General features: G+C 35.2%; 1 long non-coding RNA gene across 1 annotated transcript; it reads right to left on the reverse strand.

Moving 5' to 3' along the window:
- Positions 1–5,188: 5,188 nt before the first annotated feature.
- Positions 5,189–24,852, reverse strand: LOC145667438 (uncharacterized). The gene is made up of 4 exons (XR_014127881.1): positions 24,824–24,852; positions 17,664–17,729; positions 9,598–9,744; positions 5,189–5,345 (listed from the first exon to the last, which is right to left on the reverse strand). It is a non-coding gene; the product is annotated as an uncharacterized LOC145667438 (long non-coding RNA).
- Positions 24,853–24,887: the final 35 nt, after the last annotated feature.

Consider the following 24,887-nt stretch of genomic DNA (forward strand, 5'->3'; position numbering starts at 1 on the left):
TTTGAAGAATTGTACCGACCAAATTGTAGGTATCTTTTTGCGCCCCCTGTCCAAGAAAAAAGTGGGAAAATGAGAGAGAAAGGAATAACGAGGAACGAGTTTAGTAGTATTTTAGTTTTTTACATCTGGTATCAGTTTTGACGCCTTAATTTACTGCTGGTATGCTGATCCTGTCCCTTACAAGCATACTGAGTCAGAGGTGTCATTTGCGGGAGGGCAGGGGGAAATTGACCATCTTCGAAACAAAATGTAACTGATGCTGCTGTTCTGAATAAATAGAATAATACTTTAATATAAATAATACAATAATGCTTGAATGGTTGGTAAGAATAGAGTTTAAAATTCCGTTCAGCAGCGAGGCTATATGAGACATGCACCTGTAACTTAACATGGGATTCGAACTACATGAGCTCCTACCGAGAATCGAAACCAGGTTTCGCGTCCCAAAGACGCGTACATTAACCATTAGCCACAAGGGACTCAATAATGATTTAAGAGCAGAATGTTCAGAATAATAAATGCATTAAGAATTACAGCTATCCCTAGGTAGGAACTACGCTACGCTACTGCTTAGGGGTAATATGAAAGTACATTTCAACACAACAGAAGTCTTCTAATTGGTTCAGCAGTTAGTCTATGAAAGGTTCTTGTGATATTCCTACTTTCTTTCACCTGTTAATTCACGAAGATAGAAGGTTAAGGTCTAGTCCCACCCTGAGAGAATATACAGGGTGCCTCTAAGTCTCTACCCCATTATACAGGGTGTTTCAAAACAACGTCGCTAACTTTTGGGAAGTGATTCCTGACACCAAGACAACACAAAAAGTATAGACCAACATGGGTGCACAAATGCTTCCTTTCGGAGTTATAGGCTGCCGTAAACATGGACAAATGAACTTCAAAGGTCCATAGCTTTAAAAGTGCGGGACCTACGATAGTCAGGCCAAGACTTATATGAGCGCTATCCAAAAATAAATGTTTCAGAATCCTGAGATACTAACACAACAATTTTTATAGAGGGAGTTTGGCTACGGACATTTAATTTGAAGTACTTACCAACTACTGTACCTCTATAAAAATTGTTGCAGAAGTACCGCAGAATTCTGAAACTTGGATATTTGGATGGGGCACATATTAGTTCCTAAGTAAAGTCTTGACCCGACTACTGTAGATCCCATAGTTTTGGAGCTATGGAATCTTAAAATTCATTTTTTCATGTTTTCGACAACCTATAACTATGAAGGAAGCATTTGTGCACCCAAGTTGGTCTATACTTTTTGTCTTATCTTGGTACCAGGAATCACCTCCCACAGTTGTCGGTGTTATTTTGAAACACCCTGTATATCTCTTATGTATTGAGTGTATTTGTATGTGCTGTTGCGCATGCTCATTCATAATAATATTATGAGACTCCAGGTTCTTTATTGTGACATATTATGTTATGTTAAATTATGCATGTACGTATTATAAATTTTAAACCTGTTTATGAGCTTTACGTAGGCAAATTTACGAAATGATTATATCGGCACTGTCAAGGGTGGGGGTGGGGGCTCGAGTAAAATTTTTCAAGAAGTATTTGAGATGCCTGGGACATGTAGAACGAAGAAACGACGACCATGTGGGAAAGAGAATTGAAGAGCTCGAGGTAACAGGTGAAATGAAGAAGGGAAGACCTAAAACGAGACGGAAGGACAAAATACAAGTTGATTTGAGGGAGGGAGCAGTGGCGGCGGTTGGACGTTAAAAGGGAAGGGGGGCAAGACATGATCTGAACAATTGTATATCAATGTTAGATTTCTTGGTTGTTTCTAACACTGTTTGATGAAAGGTTGTATAACTAATAGGATACTATATTTTTTTTTACTTAAAATGCCGTATCGTAAATTCATAAGAGCAATACAGGTAGGTACTAGCCCTTTATACTCTTAAACAACGAAAGTGTAAGAAGAGATTTGAGTTCTTGCTCATGAACATCTTAAAATTATGTCTGGAAAATTGTGTGATCAGATTATTTAATAAATTTCCAAAACAAATAAATAGAAGGGATAGTATTAATCATAGTAATGAATAATGACGCTTGTTTTGCAGAAGTTATATTGAAACTGGGAATTAATGAACAATTTATACTTTCCACACATGCATTAAATGAATGTTTTTACTCTTACAAAATGAATGTTTTAACTCTTAGAAATTGCAAGCATACGCTATGACATTTAAAGAAATATGGAATTGCAATATTAATTGCTTTGAATTGCAATTCCTGTAGCTTTCTTAACTCCATGAGAAGACAAATAACCAATACGTACTCACGCAACGGCAAATATCATATGGCACCATTTTTTTCTATAAAACGGTAATACATACAAAACCTTTATCACGGTGTCCACATTCTAGAAAAATAAGTGAAAGTCAGGGAAGGGGCAGGGAAGTATAAATGTACCAGGTGAAGTAAGGAAAATGGCAGATTGGTCAGGGAAAGTCAGGGAAAAATCGATTTAGGTCCATTGTTCAATTACTAAATTTATGAAATAGGGTTGATTTCTTTACTGTTACTGGATGCAAAATGTAGTGTTCTCAATGATGATATCGAGGGAGTCAGTGTTCTCTGATATAGTTGTTGAAACTAATTTTCTGGGAGCAATACATCTAACTGCATCCTCACATATTTACTGAAAAGGGTAGACGCTGCTCTAGAAGAATTGCATGGTGACAAGAGGATATCTGGACAAGTGGCTGAGAACGCAAAGAAATAGTATCTCCAGCTCACAGTGAAAGTTCAGACTGAAGAATTTAAGGAACACTCGAATGAATTCATAGCCAATGATAAGGTTTTTTTTTTTTTTTTTTTTTAAACTTAGTCTTAGGAAATGGGAAGAACTTCGTTGACTTATGGTCAGTTATGAAATTGTGTTTTACCTTCTTTCGCGGAAACGCATTTTTTGAAAGTGGTTTCTCAATAAATAAAATTCTCATTGTTGACAACTTACAAGAAGAATCTCTGGTGGCTCAACGGATCATATATGATTGTGTGATGAGAATAGGTGGATCATCAGGATTAATAATTACAAGAGGTATGATAAATTCAGTGAGAAGTTCAATGAGACAATATCAGGTGTATTTGGAAAAGAAAAGAGAAATAAATGCTGGAGACGAGAAGAGGAGAGAGAACGGGAAGATTCAGCAACTAAAGGAACTGGAGGAAGAAGAGAAGAAAATTAAACTGCAGAGACAACAAAGATATTCAGATCAATGAGAAGAAAACTATGCGAGAAAGGATGAAAACAAATTTCTAAATAGGTTGCATTTAACAACCGCACCAGCAAAAGTGTGTGTTTCATAATGTGTGTGTGTTTTTTTTTTTAATACTAATATATATACTGAATATAATAGTTGATATTACTTGCTATACATTACAATGGGACATGTCTGGGAGGCAGTCGGGAGGTGGACGATGTCGACGGGGAGCTCATGCCTCCTTACCTTTTTCTAGCACCGTCAGTAAACTTACCTGATTAATACAGCGTGGTCTGCAGATCAGCTCAGATTCGTTGTGGAGTGGAAGCATATAAGTCACGAATGGTTTCCAGAGTAGAGATGGTATTGAGACCGAGATCAAGATGGACATTCGTAAATCGAGACGACACCGTCACAGATACTTGTGACTATGCAACTGGTAATTTGAGCAAGACTAGCAAGCACCGTCTCGGTCTTTTCTCGAATATTGACAAACACTAGGCCTACGGATGTAATTTTATTTATTAACTATAAGCATGTAACTTAGTGAAACGCTTACTCTTCAATGACTACAGTCATATGCGCATATACGGGAGAAAGGGGGTCAAATTCCATCTCTGATCACTTGGTACATCGAAAATATTATAAAAAACACATATTTTTGTGTTAGGTATGCTTTATTCTCTTTTGCATCATTTTAATTACCTAAAGAGTTTGTTTCCAACATAATTTCCCATCACCATTCACTTACCTTAGTCATTCGTCTCCCTTAGCTTAAAGGGTATAACGTGGGACGTTAAATTGAAAGAAAGTCTCTTACAGAAAATGTTCGTATAATCCTAGGCAGTAATACGTCCTGTGAAAGCAATCAGAGAAACCTCATAATACCAGGGAATAGCGGCGCACAGCATTGTAGAAGTATCGCCATGTTGGTCGGCAGGAGACAGTTCGGAGGATAAGGTTCTTTGGACGTCCGTCATACATAAAGTGCATGCTGTTGGAAATAAGGTCAAGGAGAACTCTTTAGACCATTTACGAGTTCTAAATCATCGATGCTCCACTTAATAAGTTCTTGGCACCATTTTCTTCGTGATAAAGTGTTGCTGAAGTAATAAGCGATTTGGAAATTGTAACATGACCACGTATGTTGAGGATATGTCACTGGCGTCAGATTATGATTGCTGCAATAGGTTGAGCCAGGTGCTGATTGAATTCCGCATTCACTCCTGACTTCTTGCTAGAAATCTTCTTCAATGCTCGGCGATCCCTTCACTGAAGCTTTTTTTCCGTTCACTATTAGCCTTCGCCAATGTTATTTTGCTCATGGAACAAGAAATTTCTCTTCTCGTCTGGAATCTAAAAATGTCCTCGTCTCGTGGCTGTCAATAAGACTAATAGCCATAAAATATTTAACTATGGATAATACTCTGAACTTACAATGTCAGCTCGAGGCAGGCCCGTAACCAGGGGGTCTAGGGGGCGGGCCCCCCTAAATTTTTACTGGCCCCTCCTAAAATTTTCACGGTAGGCTTACAAGTGAACTATAATGTGGTTGGATCGGGCCCCCTAAACTTCGACCAGGCCCCCTAAATTTTTGGGCTGGCTACTGGGCTGGCTCGAGGTTCCTTAACCTACTATTCTATCTTAAGTTTAGTAATTTTGTTGCAATACCATTTATTCCCAAAGTAAATTTGAATATAGTAACTTCACACTCTGGGATGTTTCCTTCTTTTGCATTTATCCGTTAATATATACGTAGTGTTTTTTTTTATTTTTTTTTTTAATAAATATTCGAGTCATGAACATTAACGGACTGAATTCTAATCATCGGCAATACTTACAGAAATTAATTAAAAGTTCAAGCTCTAATCAGAAAAATAGTCCAGAAAGGAAATAATAAGTGTGCATATCAGGTATAAGTGTACGAAATTACAGAACTAATGGAAGAATAATTGTAATATTTATTATAGTTTGTTTTCTAAAAGAATATTTACATATAGAAATATTCTGTATTTTGTCTTCTTCTTTGGCACATTTACGCTTCCTTCTGTCACATGCTTATATCGTCTTTGCTTCTTCATCACACATCCCGTAATGTCTTAGAGAAAGTTCTGCAAAAAACATGATCACGAAATTATGAAATTAGTTTTCCAATGCATAATTCCTAATCCCCATCATTATTCAATTCCATAGAAAAACAGAAGAAAAACATCAAGTGAAATTTGATATAAATCTACTTATTCATTTATGCGATTTTTTAAAAATTAAATCTTTATCGTGATTCAAATGACAGCTATATACTGGTAAATTTCCGATAAGCGTATTGTTATTCCATGTACCGCATACATTTTATCTAAACATTTTAGAACTTTATATGCTAACTAGCAGCGTTCACCCCGCTTCGCTGCGGTCACCCCGGAACGCAATAAACTTTGTTACTTAGATAATTTTTACTTTTTCGCTTTCAAATTGCAGTAAATGTTAAAATTATAGCGCCTGTCATTTATGTTAACCCGCCGAGTCACATGGTCATGCGGGTTGCATATAAATACGTTTATTTTTACCTATGATGAACTAATAACAAAGGATTTGTACGTATGGACACTTGAATGGTCAATTATCTCAAGACACTGGTAATTAAAAATTAAAGTGATATGATAAAAACCATCTAGGGTCCAAATCCTAATAACCCCCCAAAAATGAAAGAAATTGGTTCAGCCGTATTAGCGTGATGAGTTCACAAAGGATTTGTGCGTTCTCTTTTATATATATAGATTGTTATTTCAACTAAACAAAATTTGCTGATTTAGTTCCTAGCTCACAAGTAGATATACATCATTTTTGACTCTACCTACATGCTATTCTGGCTGAAAGGAATCAATAACTTAGACAATGAAATAGATTTATGAGTCATGTAAATGCATTAAAGTACGTTACAATCAAAATGTGCCAAATAAGACTCGTTGCCGCATTTTTGTTCGGGAATAATATTTTGTGACGTTAAAGAGTCGTTTGACTGATAAATACCTAGGTACATTGCTAGTCACACTTTCATGTGCTACGTTTTAGTTTTATCAATATCAATCATGTATTTGAGTATAAAAATTACAGGCTTATCTTACATAAAAAACAAAAAATGTCTATATCAAAAATGTATATAAAGTATCTATACCAATGTTTCAAACCTCTGTTCGATATATTTATCTATTCAATGTCTACAGAGAATAGAACACACGAGTAAACATTTGTACACAATTCGCAACAAAGAAGAAGCAGTCACAGAGAACTGTTAGATCTAAATAATAATAATAATAATAATAATAATAATAATAATAATAATAATAATAATAATAATAATAATAATAATAATAATAATAATAATAATAATAACAATAATGAGAAAAACTTGTGTGACAAATTACTTTCAAAGTACAGTAAGTTTATTTCCAAGAATTTGATATTTCTTTTATTAGAATTAGCTAAATTTATCTTGCTTTATAATAGTTTCTAATTGAACATGTAAGAATATAATCCAATACTTTCAACTACTATTGTGGATGACGTCGTATGACAGTCAGCCAATTAAATTAGATGAGTATCATTCCGTGAGAAGTTTGATCGTGTTTCATGCATGCGGAAGTGGTTTAAGGTGAATCAGTGAATGACTGGTATTCTGCCAGAATCTAAACCATTTCAAAGTTTCTCCGCATCAGTAAAATGGCAAGAGTGTATAGCATATATCTATGCTTAGGACGGCAAGTGTGTCAAATTAAATCTTGCGAACGGTAGTTATATAGACATAAAACATGTTTATGGTTATGAAATCGCACGGTAACACTTCACATATGTAAAGTGGATAAGTAAAATGTACTAAGTGCCAAACCGAAGGGGACTTCTATTCCGATGAAAGAAAAAATCGTATATTTCTAAACAAAATCCAAATATATGTTTAACAAGTATAGTATTTCTAAATAAATAGGTTTATCTTTAATTCTAGTTTTCCTTTTAAATTCAAAACAGAACAGAAAACATATAAACGTGACAAATTTGGAAATGTTGTAAGTCCTCTTAATAATTAAATCCAGAAAGTATAGATTACTAAAGCAAACGCCAAAAATATAGGCGGGTTGCGCGCGCAACAAAAAGTGGGTGGAGAGAGCAACAGCCAACTAGCAACCTACGCACTTGCCACATTTACATTTGTCTTGCTCAGTCACTGTCAAGGTTTCATGTTTCGCGCGTGTGTTGAAGATTGGTTACGGCAGAACGCAGGCTTTGAGCTGTGGCTAGGTAAACGGCTGTCGTCTGCTTACTCCTGCAACAGGAGGGGAAGGAGGTGTCACATGACAAGGAAGAGTTGACAACAGCGAGCTGTAAGGTGCGCGCGCAACCCGCCTATATTTTTGGTGTTTGCTTTAGAAACTAAAAATATTGTAAAAATCCATTTTTCTCCTTATTGAATTCTAGGATTGTGCTAAGGTCCTTCGCCTTGTTTCATGCGATACATTTATACGTATTAAATCTTTAATTTTTATTGGTACATCTTGCGTGGTAATTCTTCTTTCCGGTAGTGGGGTACATATGTTTCACTGTATATATTATTAAAATTTTCTTCTCTACACAACTTCACTCTCAGGCATGAAATCTAATATGTTGATACAATATAATGCTAATTTATTAAAACAAAAGATTTCACTCTTTTTTTGCACTATATAGCTTCCTACTAAATCTAGTCTAACGTTTTATTTTTTTATTTTTACATATTGTTGTTTTTTTGAAAGCATGTGTATGAACATTTGGTATCATATTCGTCCATTGCAAATGGCAACAAAATACATATAATGGTGTCACATCTCTTCATTTCCGCTGCTGTTTATTACTTGAAATAGTAATTATTGAAATTAACCGAAATTGAAGAAAAATTGTGTGAAAATACAAGGTCTGTCCTAAAGTAAGGAGACTAGTCTTGGCGTTGGAAATATTGCACGCATGTGTGCTTGATAGGGAAATCGGCAGCGGAGGAAGGTAGGGGAATTTTCACCTTCACAACGCAAAATAGTTCAGTTGGCTTACAACAGTCTAGGCGAAAGGACAAGCTCGAGAATGTATCCTTCTGTCGCCGCTGCGTTACAGCAATAATAGAGCGAACGTTCGAGTAGCGCTACGCGGTGAAATTTTGCGTTAATCTGAATAAATTCCCTGCCGAGACTTTCGATATGATGAAATGATGCATTGTGTAGATCACGAGTATTCAAATATCGCAAAGTCTCTAAGGACAGCCGAGAGGATGTCCACGACGAGGAACAGTCCGGCTGTCCGTCGACGATGATTATGGACGTTAATGTTAATTGTGTGAGTGCTTTATTGAACACTAATAGCGTTTAAGTGTCCATATGATTGCAGAAGAGTTAGTGATTTCAAAAACGAAAGTTCATGAAATCGTAATTAAACATTTGCAAATGCTTCTTTCGCTGTCAGGAAGTTTTTGACTGGAAATGGCATAATCACGCTATCCTAACCACCATACAGCCCCGATTTCTCTCCATATGACTTGTTCCTGTATCAAAGGATAAAAAGCGCGTTGAACTAACACCGATACGACATCATGAAAGACGATCAAAGGGCCACGATGAAGATCTTCAACGACATTCCAGAAAAAGACTTTCGAGATGTCTATAAGCAGTGGAAAATCGCTGAACTTGCTGTGTCGATGGCAAAGATTCTTATTTTGAAGAATATTAGGTGTATTGAAAGTTTTTGTCAAATAAAGTGTGTTTTCTATGTTTAGTCTCTTTAGACTCTGTATTGTATTAGCATCTGGTTTACATGTTTGTACAAAATTGCAAATCTTTATTTAGTATGGAAGTGAATGAAATTTAAGGTACAAGATTTGACATAAAAAATAAAAGAAAGAAAGAAAAAGAAAATTAATGTAATAGAAGAATTATAATAAACTAATAATTATAAAAAACAAGTAGAAAAATAATCTAATAAAGGAATAGGCCTAATTGTAATAAAATCTAATAAACAAACAGAAAAGTAATGTAATAAAATCATTGTAATACAAAGTAATAAACAAACAGAAAAGTAATCTAATAAGAAAATTGTAACAAAAACTATCTGAATAGTGATCTGAACTTGGATAATGTAATAGGTGCTGAAATGTAGATCATTTTCATGAAGGGAGCTAACATTATTCTATTTTGTCAATTAATTCATTAAGCTTTTTCACTCTACACATCTATTATCACAATATTGAATGTGTATATATAAATTAAATGTGTGAATTAGCAACAAAATTTCAATATCTTGTTTGAACTTGTATGTTCATTTCATTTCAAATATTAACTAAGATAAACAAACCTTCTAATCCCAGCCTCTTCTGTTCTTCATTAGCACATCTTAAAGCCGATAAATTGACGTAATTAAATCCATCAGATCCACACACTGGCAGGTACATACGAGTTATTTGGCAGTACACAGTTCTAAATTCTGCATAAGATACAGCCCCTAAAAGAAAATGTGTTACATTGTTCCATACGAGTTTATTATAGTTTCTACTATATTGAATATCTTATTAAATAAACAGTGTTGAATTATTTACTATGTAGAAAAAAATTCGGAAACCGAGACCATAGAACATAACCCTGCACAACTTCAATGTTTTCTTTCTTTAGACATCTTTTAAACAGCAGGCGGTCTATTGTTCCGAAACGCACCAAATACGCGACGTTTTCTGTGCGTTTTTATTGATTTCACGTTTGCAGCGCATTGCGATTAGCCATCCACATTTAAATACATGGTCAGCATATTCCAAGCGTACGCATGAGTAATAAAATCGCGTTGCGAACGCTTTGAATAGCCGCCCACTACAGCATCAGCGTTTGATGTACACAGAATAAACAACACCATAAAACCAAGAAAACCGATTACTGCAACACAATAGCTAAAATATTCTTTAACATAAGCACATTTAAAAAAGAAACTCAAGTTCTATTCGTAAAAGCTGAACATGTAGATTTAGAGCAGGAGTCGGCAAACTACATCCCGCTGGCCAAATATATCTCGCCGACTCTTTTGTCCAGCCGGCGAGTTTCATTTTGGTTTGCATCATTTCCACCCCTGGTTTCTCCTATTCCTGCATTTCAAGATATTGATTCGGGAAAGTGAGTTTTGAATGATTGTGGAATTTATTTGTGTATTTCCTTCTGCTCAAGTAGTACTTGAATGCGAAGTATCATGGTCAATGGGAGATTTCCTAAAACAGATATATTTTCTCAAAATTATCTTGCTATTGATGTAAACCGTAGTTATATCGAAGAAGGCAAAGCATGAGTAAATTGTTAGATATTTGAAAGCAGTAGTTTTCCCGCGAAAGCTTACATCATTCGTAAAAATCTAGATACAAGCTATACGTAGCGTAGGGAAATGGAGGTTCCTCCCGAAATATGCATACTGTACTTATATAAAGCAATATTTTCAATCGTTTTTTTTTAAATGCTGTTAGAACTATACACTGTAGTAGAAGCGAGATAAAGTTTTCTTTTTAACGCCTTCTTCTCTTCTTTTCACCGGGTACTCCACCAATTCGCTCTTGATCAATTTCAATCCCGCAACCAATAGGAATAAATCTTAAAGGTGTAAAAAAGAAACCAGTCATATAAATGCAAATTTGACTTCTTTCTTCTACAAATTTTTCTCTTTCGAATATACCACTGTTTATGACAATTGGGTAATTTGTAGAAGATATGAAATTGGAAAACCTATTTTGAACATGGGGCGAATTCGCCACTTTGGCCTAAATGATTTCAACTTCAACAACTAGAAAACCTAGAAAAAATCGTAAATAATCAATACGTTTTGGAACATCAAACTTTTTCTTTTTTCAATGGAGTAAATTCATCTACTTGTTTCTGAGTAATTTCAACCCCATCAATGGGAATAATTCTGAACCTGAATATAAATATATTGTATATTTCACGAAAATAGAGCTTTTCTTTTTTTAAAAAAAAAAAAAAAAAATCGTGCAACTTGAAAAGATATAACTCTCCATTTTATTTTTGGTCTACTTCAACCCCAGGCAACGGAGACGATTGGGAAGTTTTAAAGAAAAAATCCCTATATCGCATCAAAATCAAACTTTTTTTTTTTTTTTTTTTTTTAACGAAAGTTATCCTGTAAAATTTTTGTTACCGTCTTACATACGCAAATTTTCAAATTTGGGTAGATTTAAGATTTAACCTTCCTTTTGTCCCCTAATACTTAATGAATTTCAGACCCAAGTAGTTTGCTAAGGTGGACGAAAGCGTACTCCAAGTTTCTTAAAACTGGATATAAAATTTAGAAATGTTAGCGTGGAACAAATGAAGACACAAATGCATGTTGAGTAAAATGGCGGAATGTCACTTCCGCTGCTTCCAATTAGTTTATGTACACGAAGAATAGGCATCGACTAGATGAGTCACGAAATCTTGACACTTGCGGTAACAACGAAATTACAAGTTTCCAAAAGTTCCATTTTCGGTTTCAAATAGTATGGCTCCTAGTTGAGAAAGCAAATGGTGATATTGTTTTTACGTAAAACGTTTCCTTAGCTTCCTCACACTTGATCTATCCATGTTCTAATACTTCTTGTTTTTCAAATTTACACACACACACACACACACACACACAGAGAGAGAGAGAGAGAGAGACAAAATGCAATCGTTCTTTGACTATAATGTTTATGGATTATCGCAAAATATAACCATATAAGTTTCACATGCAACACATTTCTTTGCAGCTTGCAGAAACAAACAATGCCAGGACCACTGTCGTAAGTATAGTAAACTATTGATTATGGAGAGCAGATAATCCGCAGTCTTTATTTGTTAAATTACGGTATTAAACGAAAATGTTTAAAAACTTTGTGAAAAAATGTTATTAAAAACTTTAGTCACAAATATAGAAGAGGTGTTTTAACAACACGAAGAAACAAAAACAGTGTACCGATTTTTTGTGTGTGAAAATGAAAACCAACAAACTTGTAAGTAGAGAAAACTACTCTTTACTAAGACATATATATATCTAAATACCCCTACTGTAAATAAAAATTCTTCAAAAGCATTTCAGTATTGATTTTTAACATTTTCCGGCCATTTTGCAGATTATCCGTGGTTGCTGCGTCACCGAATTTCTCGGATAACCGAAGTTTAGTATACGTCATACCTTGATCCACACATTGGTCTCCCAAACGCACCCAGACTTAGCATAATTGCATAGATGAAGTATTGATGAAAGTTCAAGACTATGACAATTTAATCATCATGGGTGACTGGAACGCAGTAGCCAGCGGGGAATTTCGGCCTAGGAGAAAATAATGCGAGAAGTACATGATTAATTGAGTTCTGCAAAAGCCATATTCTGACTGTAACGAACACTTTCTTCGAACAACCACTAACTGTAAGATGAAGATACACATGGACAAAACCAGTAGACAAAGAAAGATATCAAATAGAATATATACAAGTCCGAAAAGCATTTAAAAATCAAATTAAGAACAGTAAGAGTTGCCCAGGAGCAGACGTTGACTCAGACCATAATTTAGTGTTGATGAAAAGCAAACTTCGACTACAAAAGAAAATAGTAATAGCACCAAGCAAAAGATGGAAAACACTCAAGCTAAGAAGAGATGAAAACACGAAAAGGGAATTTACAACTGCGACAGGCAGAGACTCCAAGGTAGCTTTAGCAGGTGATGACATCAACTCGAAATGGGAAGCCATGAAAGCAGGGATTTTAAAAGCAACCGACAAACACATAGGAAAAGAATCGAGAACCCAATATAAACCCTGGAAAACAGCAGAAACATTGGAAATGATGGAGAAAAGAAGACAACTCAAGATAATAAACAAAGAAGAGGAATGGAGAAGGTGCAGAAATCAAATCAAAAAAGAAGTAAAGAAGGCCTGAGAAAACTGGATAAACAACTTGTGCGAGGACATTGAGAAAATATCATCAAAGGCAACACAGAAACAGCATATAGAAAGGTTAGAAAATAGTTCTGCGAGAAAAAGAAACTCACAGATATTATCATAGGCAAGGATGGGACTACACTAATAGAACAGGAGCAGATAACAAGAAGATGGAAGGAATACATTGAAGAACTTTATAAAGAAGACAGAGTGAAAGAAGAAGAGATAGAGAAGGAAGAAGACGTCGATGAAAATGAATTCGGATCATCAATTTTACAGCGCGAATTTGAGAAGGCTTTAAAGAAAATGCAAGACGGTAAAGCTCCAGGAATAGATCAAATACCAACGGAAGAGATTAAGAATCTCGGAATAAAAACAAAGAAGAAACAATTAATGTTGTTAATGAAATGTACATCTCGGAAAAAATACCAAGAGACTTCGAGAAAAGCATATTGGCCCTTATCCCGAAGAAAAAAAGGCGCACCGAAATGCGAAGAAAACAGAGCGTTAAATTGCTTTCCTATACATCAAAAATATTGTGCAAAATTATCGCACAACGAATGGAAGGAAAATCGAAGAACGGCTACCCGAGGACCAGTTTGGATTCAGGAGAAAAAGGGGAACAAGGGAAGAAATACTGAGTCTACGATTGATAATGGAACAGCACATGAGAATAAACAAACCAATTGTGATAGCGTTTGTAGATATAGAGAAAGCTTTTGACAACGTAGATTGGACTATCATGTTCAGAGCGTTGATGAATCTGAAGATGGATTACAGAGACAGAAGAACAATATAACAACTCTACAGGAACTAGACAGAAGTTATAGGAAGAGATCAGAAGGAAGCAAGAATAAGTATTGAAGTAAGGCAAGGATGTGGACTTTCACCTTTCCTGTTGAACGTCTATATAGAAGAGGCTAAGAAAGAATTCTTTCATCAAAACAAGAAAGGAGTAAAAGTAAATGGCAAGGTTTTCAGCACAATAAGGCTTGCTGATGACATAGTGCTGATAGCGGAGAACGAAGAGGACTTGCAGGAAGCACTTTCAAACTTGAACGACCAACAGGAAAAAATGTGCAAAATGAAGATAAATATGAAAAAAACAAAGTGATAAAGTGCACAAGGGCAGGATAGAAAGGGGCAAACATATGGCTAGATGGCGAGAAAATCGAAGACGTTAAGACGTTCCCCTATTTAGGAAGTCTAATACCCCCGAACGAAAGAACTGAAAAAGACGTACGTTTAAGAGTAATGTTGGCTAAACAAGCATTCAATAGAAAAAGAGGACTGCTAACATCAAGATATGTGTCGTTCGACGTTCGAAAACGATTTATTAAGACTCTGGTATGGAGCGTGGCGCTTTACGGATCAGAGACATGGACATTGAGGAAAGCTTAAATATTCAAGCATTTGAAATGTGGTGTTGGCGCAGAATGCTGCGCATATCATGGACCGAAAGGAAAAGAAATGAAGACGTACTAAACGAAGCTAATGAAGGACGGCATGAAGATAACGAAGATAATAGGAAAGAGAAGAAACAGCATGCTTGGCCATCTTGTTTGGCATTCTGATTGGATCACCGTGTTGATAGAAGGAAAGGAAGAAGAAACACCAGCAAGAGGAAGACCAAGGATAGAATATCTAGATGCAGTTACAAAGAAGAGACCTTATCAAAGTGCAAAACAGCTCTCCTAAAGGAGAGAAAGGTTTTAAAATTTCTACGTTGTCCACCAACCTATCGTTGAGGAGAGAAAGAAGTTCCCCAGGAATTGTTCTTCACTCCAAATTCCCCGTTTCTCTTCAAAATACAGGGTGTCCGGAATGGGACTGATGGTTTTTAAAAGTGTATAGTTTTAATATGGTTAGAGATACAGAAGAAAAAAACTTGCATTTTAAAGGAGAACTCAAAAAGTTTATTTTGTCTTACCTATAAGTCATTCTAACTCAGTGTAACTCTACGTGAGCTCCATTTGTAACTTTCACAATATCTAGCCTGAACTCAGTCTCTCTCCAGGTATTTTGTAACATCTGAGGTGTTACTGTAGCAATCACATTCCTAATACGGTTCTTCAGTTCATCAAGGTTACGCACCTTTTCACCAGAATACACAAGGTCTTTCACATACCCCCACAGGAAGAAGTCTAAGGGAAACATCAGGAGTGCGTGGAGGCCACCTAATTGGCCCATCACGACCTATCCAATGGCCAGGAAATTCAATATCAAGATATTCCCTCAGTTGTAGGCTCCAATGTGGCGGGGCATCATACAATTGGAATATCACTTGAGGTTGCAAATGTTGTAACTGCGGAACAGCGAAGTGTTGAAGCATGTGTAAGAACACATTTCCTGTTATGGTTTGCTCTATGAAAAATAGGAGGCCTATAACTGAGTTATGTGTTAAAGCACATTAAACATTCAATTTGGGACTGTCTCTAGAATGTTCAATGTAGACATGTGGATTCTCAGATCCCCATATCCTAACATTGTGTCTGTTAATACAGCTAGACAAGTGAAAAGTTGCCTCATCAAAGAAAACAACGTTCAATAGGAAATTATGGTCATAATCAATCCTGTCCAGAATTTCAGTAGCAAATGCTACTCTCTGTGGCTTATCGTTGGGCTTAATTGCTTGCAATAATTGCGCCTTATATGCACACAAACGTAATCGTTTGTGTACCAAATCGTGCACTGTTGACTTTGGAATTGCCAATTTCCTGCTCGCTGCGCGAATTGACTACCTCGGGCTACATGAGAAACACTCTCTTATTGCTTCCACATTTTTTCTGGCACATGTGATTTACAACCGCTGTGTTGTTTCACTACATTCCCCGTTGATAAAACTTGATCCTTCCACGCCTGGATACTGTTGCGTGATGGAGGATCCTTGTGGTAAACACGTCGAAAGTGTCGTTGAACTTAAACACTTTTTGTAACTGCAACCACCACACTGCATTGCGACTTTTCGTCTGCCGATGCCATTTCTGTTTATCGGCGATACTAGCGCTGTCACCGGTAGTTGTTCAAGTATGAAAATTGGCTGAACAAAACTTTTTGAGGTTTCCTTCAAAATGAATGTTTTTTTTTTTTCTGTATCTCTGATCATATTAAAACTATACACTTTTAAAAACCGTCAGTCCCATTCCGGACACCCTGTAGAAGTTAATATTTAAAAAAAAAATAAGGAAGGAGAAAACACTTTTACCATCAACTGATAGGTGCAATCTACTCGCTGTCACTCACGTCTGGTGCGTATTGAGTTACATATTATTCAATTAATTCTGTATTTTAGCAAGAAACAAGTGCATTCTAAGAATACACTGTAAATTTTTATTCGGTGTTTTGGTTTTGTAGTCTAGAAATATGTTACCCCTAGCAATCTCCAAAGTTAGGATTAAAAAAGGGAACTAAACCACCATATGAAGTACAGTACAATGCATCATATGATGTAATTTGTTTATCTATTATCTACTTATTTTCTTCTCTGTAACGTAATACACAACATGCATATTGTGACTGAAACTTACTAATCTGGTATGTACACTCATGTCCAAAATTATTGTCGCATGTCTATAAATATGTTGTTGTAGGAATATAATTTGCTAACGAATTCGCCCGGTATTTCTTATAATGTTAGTATGTATATAATCGGCAAAGACATGTATGTGGTAAACTTCATGTCAATAGAGCAGTAAATAAAAACAATAAAACGAAAATAAAACTTTCTTAATATGATCTTGAAGCTTTGCTGGCGTCTACTATTAATCCAATGTTCTCGGGATTGCTGGCAGAGTGAGTGTTGCTGTGCTGAGCTTTCGTTACCATACAGCGTGTAAGATGTTGCCACTGTATGGTAACGAAAGCTCAGCACAGCAACACTCACTCTGGCAGCAATCCCGAGAACATTGGATTAAAACTTTCTTGTCCATTTAGCAACATTTCGATTTATTCATTCTAATTTATCATATTTATAATTCTTTTCCTATGAAATTTACCACAAATTTACATTTCCCGATTATACACATAGTATCAGTATTAAAAGTACCCTGCAAAATCTTTATTAAATTATATTCTTACAAGAAGACAGTTATAGATATGCGACAATCATTTTGGACATGAGTGTACCTTGTAAATACGTTTCTTTATGTTATTATCGCTATTTATTGCTTTTCGCTGGAAATGGATGGGCCTTAGTTCCTTCTCGTAATTAAGCCTTATTTTACTAATCAATATGTATCGTATATGACGCATTGTTACTGCATTCTTTCATTTAATAGGTATCCACAGGTTTACAAATCATTGGAGTCACAAATGTATTGTTTGTACACTAAATATCATCTGGTGTCACGTATCATCATGTTGTAAGTTTCCTACCATCTCTGACCACGAATTGTGACTTTTGGTATTGTTTTTTCTACAAATTCAAATAAAGCTTGACATTAAATCACTTAACACGAAGTCGTGTAGAATACTTACTGAAGCTCAAAATCAATATGAAGACAACTGAAATCTTAACACCTTGAGCCATGTTGATAACAATATCTGGAAGGAAAAAGTTGAATTATCAAAATTGTATATTAGATTATGTTTATTTTAGTTTTTGTAAAATATTTACAAATTCTTTATAATATGCAGTTTCTATTAGGGATATTTTTTGCTTTGAGGTGAATACAATAAATGCAACAGGTTTTAGGAATAAACTTAAGTGTATAAGGTTTTAGGAATCTGTAGGTTTCTAAGGCTGTCAGTGGACCATACCCTAAATTAATCCAATCTAATCAAAATTATTATTAGCCACCTCCCTCAGACCTTGCCTCATATTATTTTCTTTGATAACTTTTAAGCTGACCATAAGGCAGTTTTACTAAAAAACTTTTTAACTAACACGATATTTTCCTGCTGATGACGTGTTTTGCATATCTTCGGCTTGATTTATAATATCTGTACAGACAAAAAACGTATTCAGTACAAGAACACACTGTGTATTAGACATAAACTTCAAGAAAAATGATCCCACTAAACCAAAAAGCTACTTCACTTCATTCAGGAGACGCTACGTGCCTGAACTGATACATTATGCTAAGTAAGTATAAATATTTGAATTTAAAAACATGAGCTTTTAAAATACACACCGTACTAGACAAGATAGATACCTTAACGAATGGCTTAAGTCAAGCCTTAGTTACCACTTATAAAATCTCAAAAGTGCTTAGAGAGATTTCTATCTACTACTCTAAATGTGAAACTGTAATGATCGGATATTTTCTCCGCGAATGAGTATTCAGCTCACAAAGACAATTCAATCGAATGTAAAACTTCGGTTCTCACCAAGTAAATTTTCCTCGTGAAATTCCGTCAATTTACTATAAACATCCATGCGCGGAATAGCATCATGGATCTGATAACGAAACATATTTCGAATTTCCTATGAAAAGCTTTAGGAAACAACTTGGTCATTATCAGTTCCAAATCTGGGTGTGAAAGGAGCAGGGCTGGAACTTAGAGACCCGTAAAATAAACCTGGGAAGAACATCTAAATTAGTCTGTAAGTGTGGAAGTAGCAAGAAGGCAGTCTTTCTTCACCACACAACGAAGCTCTTGGCCAATAAATGTGATTAAAACAATTAACAGAGAGTTCCCCCAAAAGAATTCTTGCAGGTGACAAATGGATAGGAGTAAGATATATAACTATTGGGAACTATAATATAACGGGATTCAGTGGGAAGGAAACAACATTAGCCCTTTCCCAATCCCATAGTACAATTTGTACCATACGGGTGTTTAATGGTACATTGGGTTATAACTCTCCTATTTGAGCTTTTTCGTCCGTTTTTTTTTCAAGTCCAGAGATATTGTAGAAGACCTTACGTATGGTTTCACACCTTCCTGCGTCGAGACATAGCAGGTGATGACGTCATAATTCTAAAATATATATTTTATTATTTTTGGCGGGTCTATGTTCATTATTTTTTGGCGGGCTTATTTTTGCACGTAGAAGATTGAAATTTTGCACAAACATTCAGTCCACCGAGTAGTATTTACCAGATTTTTTTTCGTATTTCTGTATTAAAACAGAGGGATACAGAGGGGCTAAAAGTTGAAAAAGGGAAATTTTTACCAAAAATCCCTTTTACAGGATTTTCCCGCCTTAGATACATGATGGAGACAAGTGAATGGTACCGCCTGAAAGGCAGTTCTATTCTGAAGAGAATGATGTGCAAACCACTATCCTAGGGTAATTAGGGATATCTCAGGGAATGTTTAAAAATATCCCTCTATATACGGGAATATGGGACATTGTCGGTATATATTTTTTTGGCGGGCTTACTTTTGCACCTGGAAAATTGGAATTGTGCATAAACATTCAGCCCACCTAGTACTATTTATCAGATTTTTTTCAGATCTCTGCGTTAAAAGAGGGGGGTCCAGAGGGGCTAAAAGTTGAAAAAAAGGATATTTATACCCAAAAAATCCCTTTTTTCGGGATTTTCCCCACTTAGATACATGATAGAGACATGTGAATGGTACCGCCTGAAAGGCAGTTCTATTCTGAAGAGAATGATTGGCGGATTATAGTTCTAGGGTAAATAGAGATGTCTCAGGATTTTTTTTTTTTTACCTGAGATCATGGTGTTTTACGGTAATTTGAAGCATTGTGGGGATTATTGTTAAAATTTCTCCCGCCCTTAGTATTCAAGATAGATACTTGAAATTTGGCACACACATTCAGTATTCCAAGTACTATTTATCAGATTTTTTTAGATGGCTACGTTTACACAGGGTCGCTCCAGGGGGGGCCAAAGTGCGAGAAAAAAATTCCCTCCAAAAGTTTAACTTTGACATCATTTTTCCCGCTCCTGGTATATGGTATGAGCACGCAAGTGATATCATTTGAAAGCCAGCTCCATTCTGAAGAGAATGAGGTATGAACCATGATCCTAGGCTAAATAGTGACGATGCAGTAGCTGCTTGACTGAAAGTCTAAAAAATACCCCAAAAACCCCGGATCCGGAAAGGGTTAGTAAAAGAAATCAACGCTTTTTTTAAAAGAACTACTCACATATACTAAAGTTAAGAATTTAAAACTTTTTAAAGTACTGGTGCGTACTAATTAATTATCAAAATGTTATTTTCTTAATTATCGGTGACAACTTTCCTTGGGAATAGCTCATTATACAGCATTAGTGAAAACCGCAACAAAATATCACGTAGTCTAAAATGTTAACCTTTTACGCAATAGATGGTGTTAGTGTCACAAATCGCAAGGTATATCTGTCGCAGTGGGTCAAGCCTAACGTCATTTTACAGCTGAAAGTTGAAGCTAGGATATGTACGAAAAATGTTTGAATTCTTAGAATCAGACGTAAGGCATTGCGTCGTGGAAATAAATGAACTTTCCGCAAAACTGTGTTACATTTTACAATTTTATTTTGATAAAGGTGTGCATTGTATAAAGCAGCGTTCGTCAACTCATTGCTGCTATGATGTAATATACTCCTTCCATTTAGAGAGAAATTCGCTTGAACTCACTTACTTACAAACTCTGAAAGAAATTAGCGTTTTTCCATGATTAATTTCATTTCTTTGTCAGTAACTATACGTAAATGTTCGTATAGTTCTTGAGCACTTTTGATGTATATACATTGTGTCTATTTTGGTTATTTTATATGTCTATTTGTAGTTCCTGTTTTTTTGTGTCTGTTTCCTGTTTGTAGTGCCTAAGTATTCTCAGTTAACTAACAACAAACCTGTAGGGAGTCGCGATGGCCCATTTGTAGAGCGTTTACATATGGTTCCAAGAGTCGGAGATTTGATTCCAGGCACGCCGTGTATAAAGTCCGCCGTGGTCCAGGCCATATGAGTTACGAACTTGAGAGAGCGAGAGAGAGAGAGCGATTCAAATATGAGGACCGAGAGGGATACATTCGCATATGTAAGTTTAGAATTCGAGGAACAAATAATCGGACATTATGAATATTTTGTGTCAAATTCTTGACATTTTTCTCAAATTTCAATTGAATATGTGGAACTATGTTCTTGCAAATAGGGACCTACGTTAAGTTACAAGTGTGTGAACGAAACCTTTTGCCTACCATGCACCTTAAACATTGGTTTTTCGGCATATTATAATGCCTGTTTGAGTATTTGTAATAAGTAATAGAAGAAAATAGTATAATTCCAATTTCCACGCTTCGATAATGTTGGCGTTCTTGACATATGCGAGAAGAACATGGTTCATCAAGTAGCATTCTGGAAGGGTGAGTGAGTAACGCAGTGACTTCATAACTGAGAGGTTGTTGGTTCGAAATCCAACTTGCAAATTTTTAAATTCTTCATTCTCGAAATGTTCACATCTTTCTCTTCTTGAGATAATCTGACGCTTCAAAAATAAATAAATAAATAAATAAATAAATAAACATAAAAAAAATAAAAAAAAAAATAAAGTTCTTCACTTTACCTTGACAACTGAGGGTGTGATGCTCACAGGTTCGACTCAGAAACTTTGATTCTTTACTTCATAAAATCACGATTTTCCTCAGAATATGAATGCTGACTGATCATTTATTTCCCCAATTCTAACCTTGCATAAGTGAATATATCCCTCTCTGTTAGCATATTTGAATTCTTCTCTCTCTCAATGTCGTCTGCCACAAACTTACATCACCCAGAATCAAACCTGCGACTCTTAAAACCAGATGTGAGTGCTCTACCAATGAGCAATTGTGACTTCCTGTTGGTTCGTTTTAGTAGGCTGCTGATGTTTAGGTAGTTCAAACAGGAAACGTAGACACAAAAATCAATAAAAACAGTCGATTTCGTTCTGGAGATTTCGAGCCCAAGATACACGTTCTCCTGGCAATGGACAACCAACGACGGAAAGAGTTGATAGTGTTTTGACAAAGTTCAGCAAGACCGGTATGTAAACAGTCATGAAATCGCCAATTTGGAAAAGCTGGTTAAGAATGGTTCTTATCATTTTATTTTATGCAACCCGCTTTACTTCGTTGAATTTTCAGTTGCATCATATTTTAGGATATACTTTTGTCAGTATATGTTGCAGGAACTATTTGATTTTCGAAAAAATAATTAATTATTTTTTCAAACGTTTTATGCGTATAAAAATTTTCTTGTGAATTGCTTATTTAGTTAGTGAAAACCACATCAAAATGCATAAAAGAAGAATAAAGATGTATAGCAGCAAGTATGTGAGATTCTTTTCCAAGAAAGAGAGACAAAGAAAGTCAAAAGAAAGACAAAGAAATACATGGAATATAAGGAAAATAAATAGTGGAGAGTCGAGGACTGGGATGAAATGGAGCAAGGACATTGGCATCAGACATAATCAATTCAAGAACTCTGTAAAACCTGGAGACCATAAGGTAGAAGAGACCATGGGCGCCCGAAGGTGACGGCTGTGTAGGGCCCGGCCCCCCTGGCTCACGAAAATGTATACGTAATATAGCAAACCACGTATATTAAATACCAGAAATACCAGACGTGATACAGCAACCATGGAGATGAGGTCCTAGAAAATTTCCTTCGGGCACCCCTGGAAGAGACTATAACTTTTAGTCTCTTCAGCTAACAAGAGAATTATAACAGAAAGTCCAAGGACTAACAACTGACAAACTGCACAGAAAACATGTCCAACAAAAGAAGTATTACGACCAGAGTGAGATTATTGCGGAAGATTATGTAATTAATATAATCAAGAAGGCGGCGTGGGGCTGGCATGCGTCCTTTGCATGTCGCGATGCCTACGGCCACGCCCTGGCAGAATGCTCATGGGAATCGGTCTCAGAGTAAAACCTTTGCATTTCTCAGAAGATCAGCACGACAACACGAGAAACCACAATAAAGTGATTAAACTGTAACTTTCAATGTGCATTAAATTCCATTGGGCGATGCTTAACTTCTGAAACATTTTCATAAATTTACGTTAATTAAATCATACATTGAGAGAACACTATTGAGAAAGGATTAGGAATATAAACTTTCATTATTCTAAATCCAATTCTTCAGAATGAGACACATACATAAGATTATGACATATCTGAAGAAACTACGGTGAAACGTCTGTGCTGTATAACCATTCGTTCATGTAAAAATGGCTTCCGAGATAAGTTAAATAAATATATCTAACCGAAACTTTTTAAAAATAACTGAAAGCAGTGAACTTAATGATATAAACTAATTTTAAAAATTAGGTTCGATTGCTGCACTAGACTCTCCCATTTTCATTTCTTAAACTAAATCATACACTGAAGTTATTACTGAAATATGAAATATGAACAAAATAATAATATACCGATAATAACATACGGAATCGAAAAACTTCATCCGAAAAAAAACCTCCCCCCATTAGTGAAAGAATATTTCTAAGTTTCTAGAAAGAAAGAAGTACTGCCATATTCTAAGAGTGTTAATGAAATACTCACATTTGTTAACAAAATGTGAAGAAAATCTTCGGAACAAAATGTATTAGTAATCTACTCATTCTCAGATTTTGATAAAAATTAATTAGGCTCTACTGTGGTTATGAATTTCTATTTATTTACGAAATGTAAATATTTATATATGGAATGGTTAGGTTTTTTTTAAAAAAAAAATAAAATAAAATTGCAGATAATGATTTTCATCCTCTAGTAAAAATACACTTATATTTTCGTATAAGAGAGAAATTCGAAACATCCACCTGGAGAATCTTAGTTTTAAAATGGGGTTTTGGCCTCCGTATTAAGAAATGAACAGAGATACGGAATCGAGAAACTACTTTCTTTTTTTCTTTTTTTTTAAGCATGTGCAGATCATGAAATGTGTAAATTCATTCCAGTCGCGAGTTTATATATTTACATGTTCACTACTAATGTCACTTGATTCACTTGTGAGTTACCCCTTTTGGTTTTTCCCAGGCTATATTGTAGGGTTGTAAATGGGACATTTATTTAGGAAATATGAACAAAGTCGCTGGAGTTGTTTTTTTAGAAAAAGTTCGGATAAAATCTCATTTCAAGAGTAAACTACCTTTACTTTTGAGGCTTGGGAAAAAATTGAAACCTCTTTTAAAATTTTACAAATAATAATAATAATAATAATAATAATAATAATAATAATAATAATAATAATAATAATAATAATAATAATAATAATAATAATAATAAAATAAAAATAATAAATAAATAAATAAATAAAATTTTGTTGAGATGTGTTGAATAGTATGAACGGTCTGTCTAATGAACAGATATACAGACATCCAAAAATCACTTCGGGATGTACGAAGAAGCCATGGAATGGTAAATTCACTGAAATCTTGAATTCGATCTGTTTTAACGATCACAATATTATTTTCTATCCAATTGTCACTCGAAAGTAAGAACAATACATCTTCCCTATAAAATGCTAATTCAAATTAAGTTTCCAAGCAGCAAATTAGTCATTCCTGTAACATACGGAATACATACAGTTTGGGAGATCTATGTATTTGTAAAATTGAAAAGAAAACATAACGTTTTACAAAACTTTCTAGATTGGTAATGCTGATTTGTACTATAGCTTTCGTATAAAAAAAATGGTTAAAAAGAGTGTGGAAAAAATACAGAGAATAAATAAAAGAAAAAGTGTTTAATAGTACTTACACAAAGTTTCACATCCAGCTACTACCAAGTGTTCTTCAAAAATGATGGTAGTTGTGACACAGAT

The sequence above is a fragment of the Thermobia domestica genome, chromosome 13 (assembly GCF_964235325.1).
Source record: "Thermobia domestica chromosome 13, izTheDome1.hap1.1, whole genome shotgun sequence".
Classification (NCBI taxonomy): Eukaryota; Metazoa; Arthropoda; class Insecta; order Zygentoma; family Lepismatidae; genus Thermobia; species Thermobia domestica.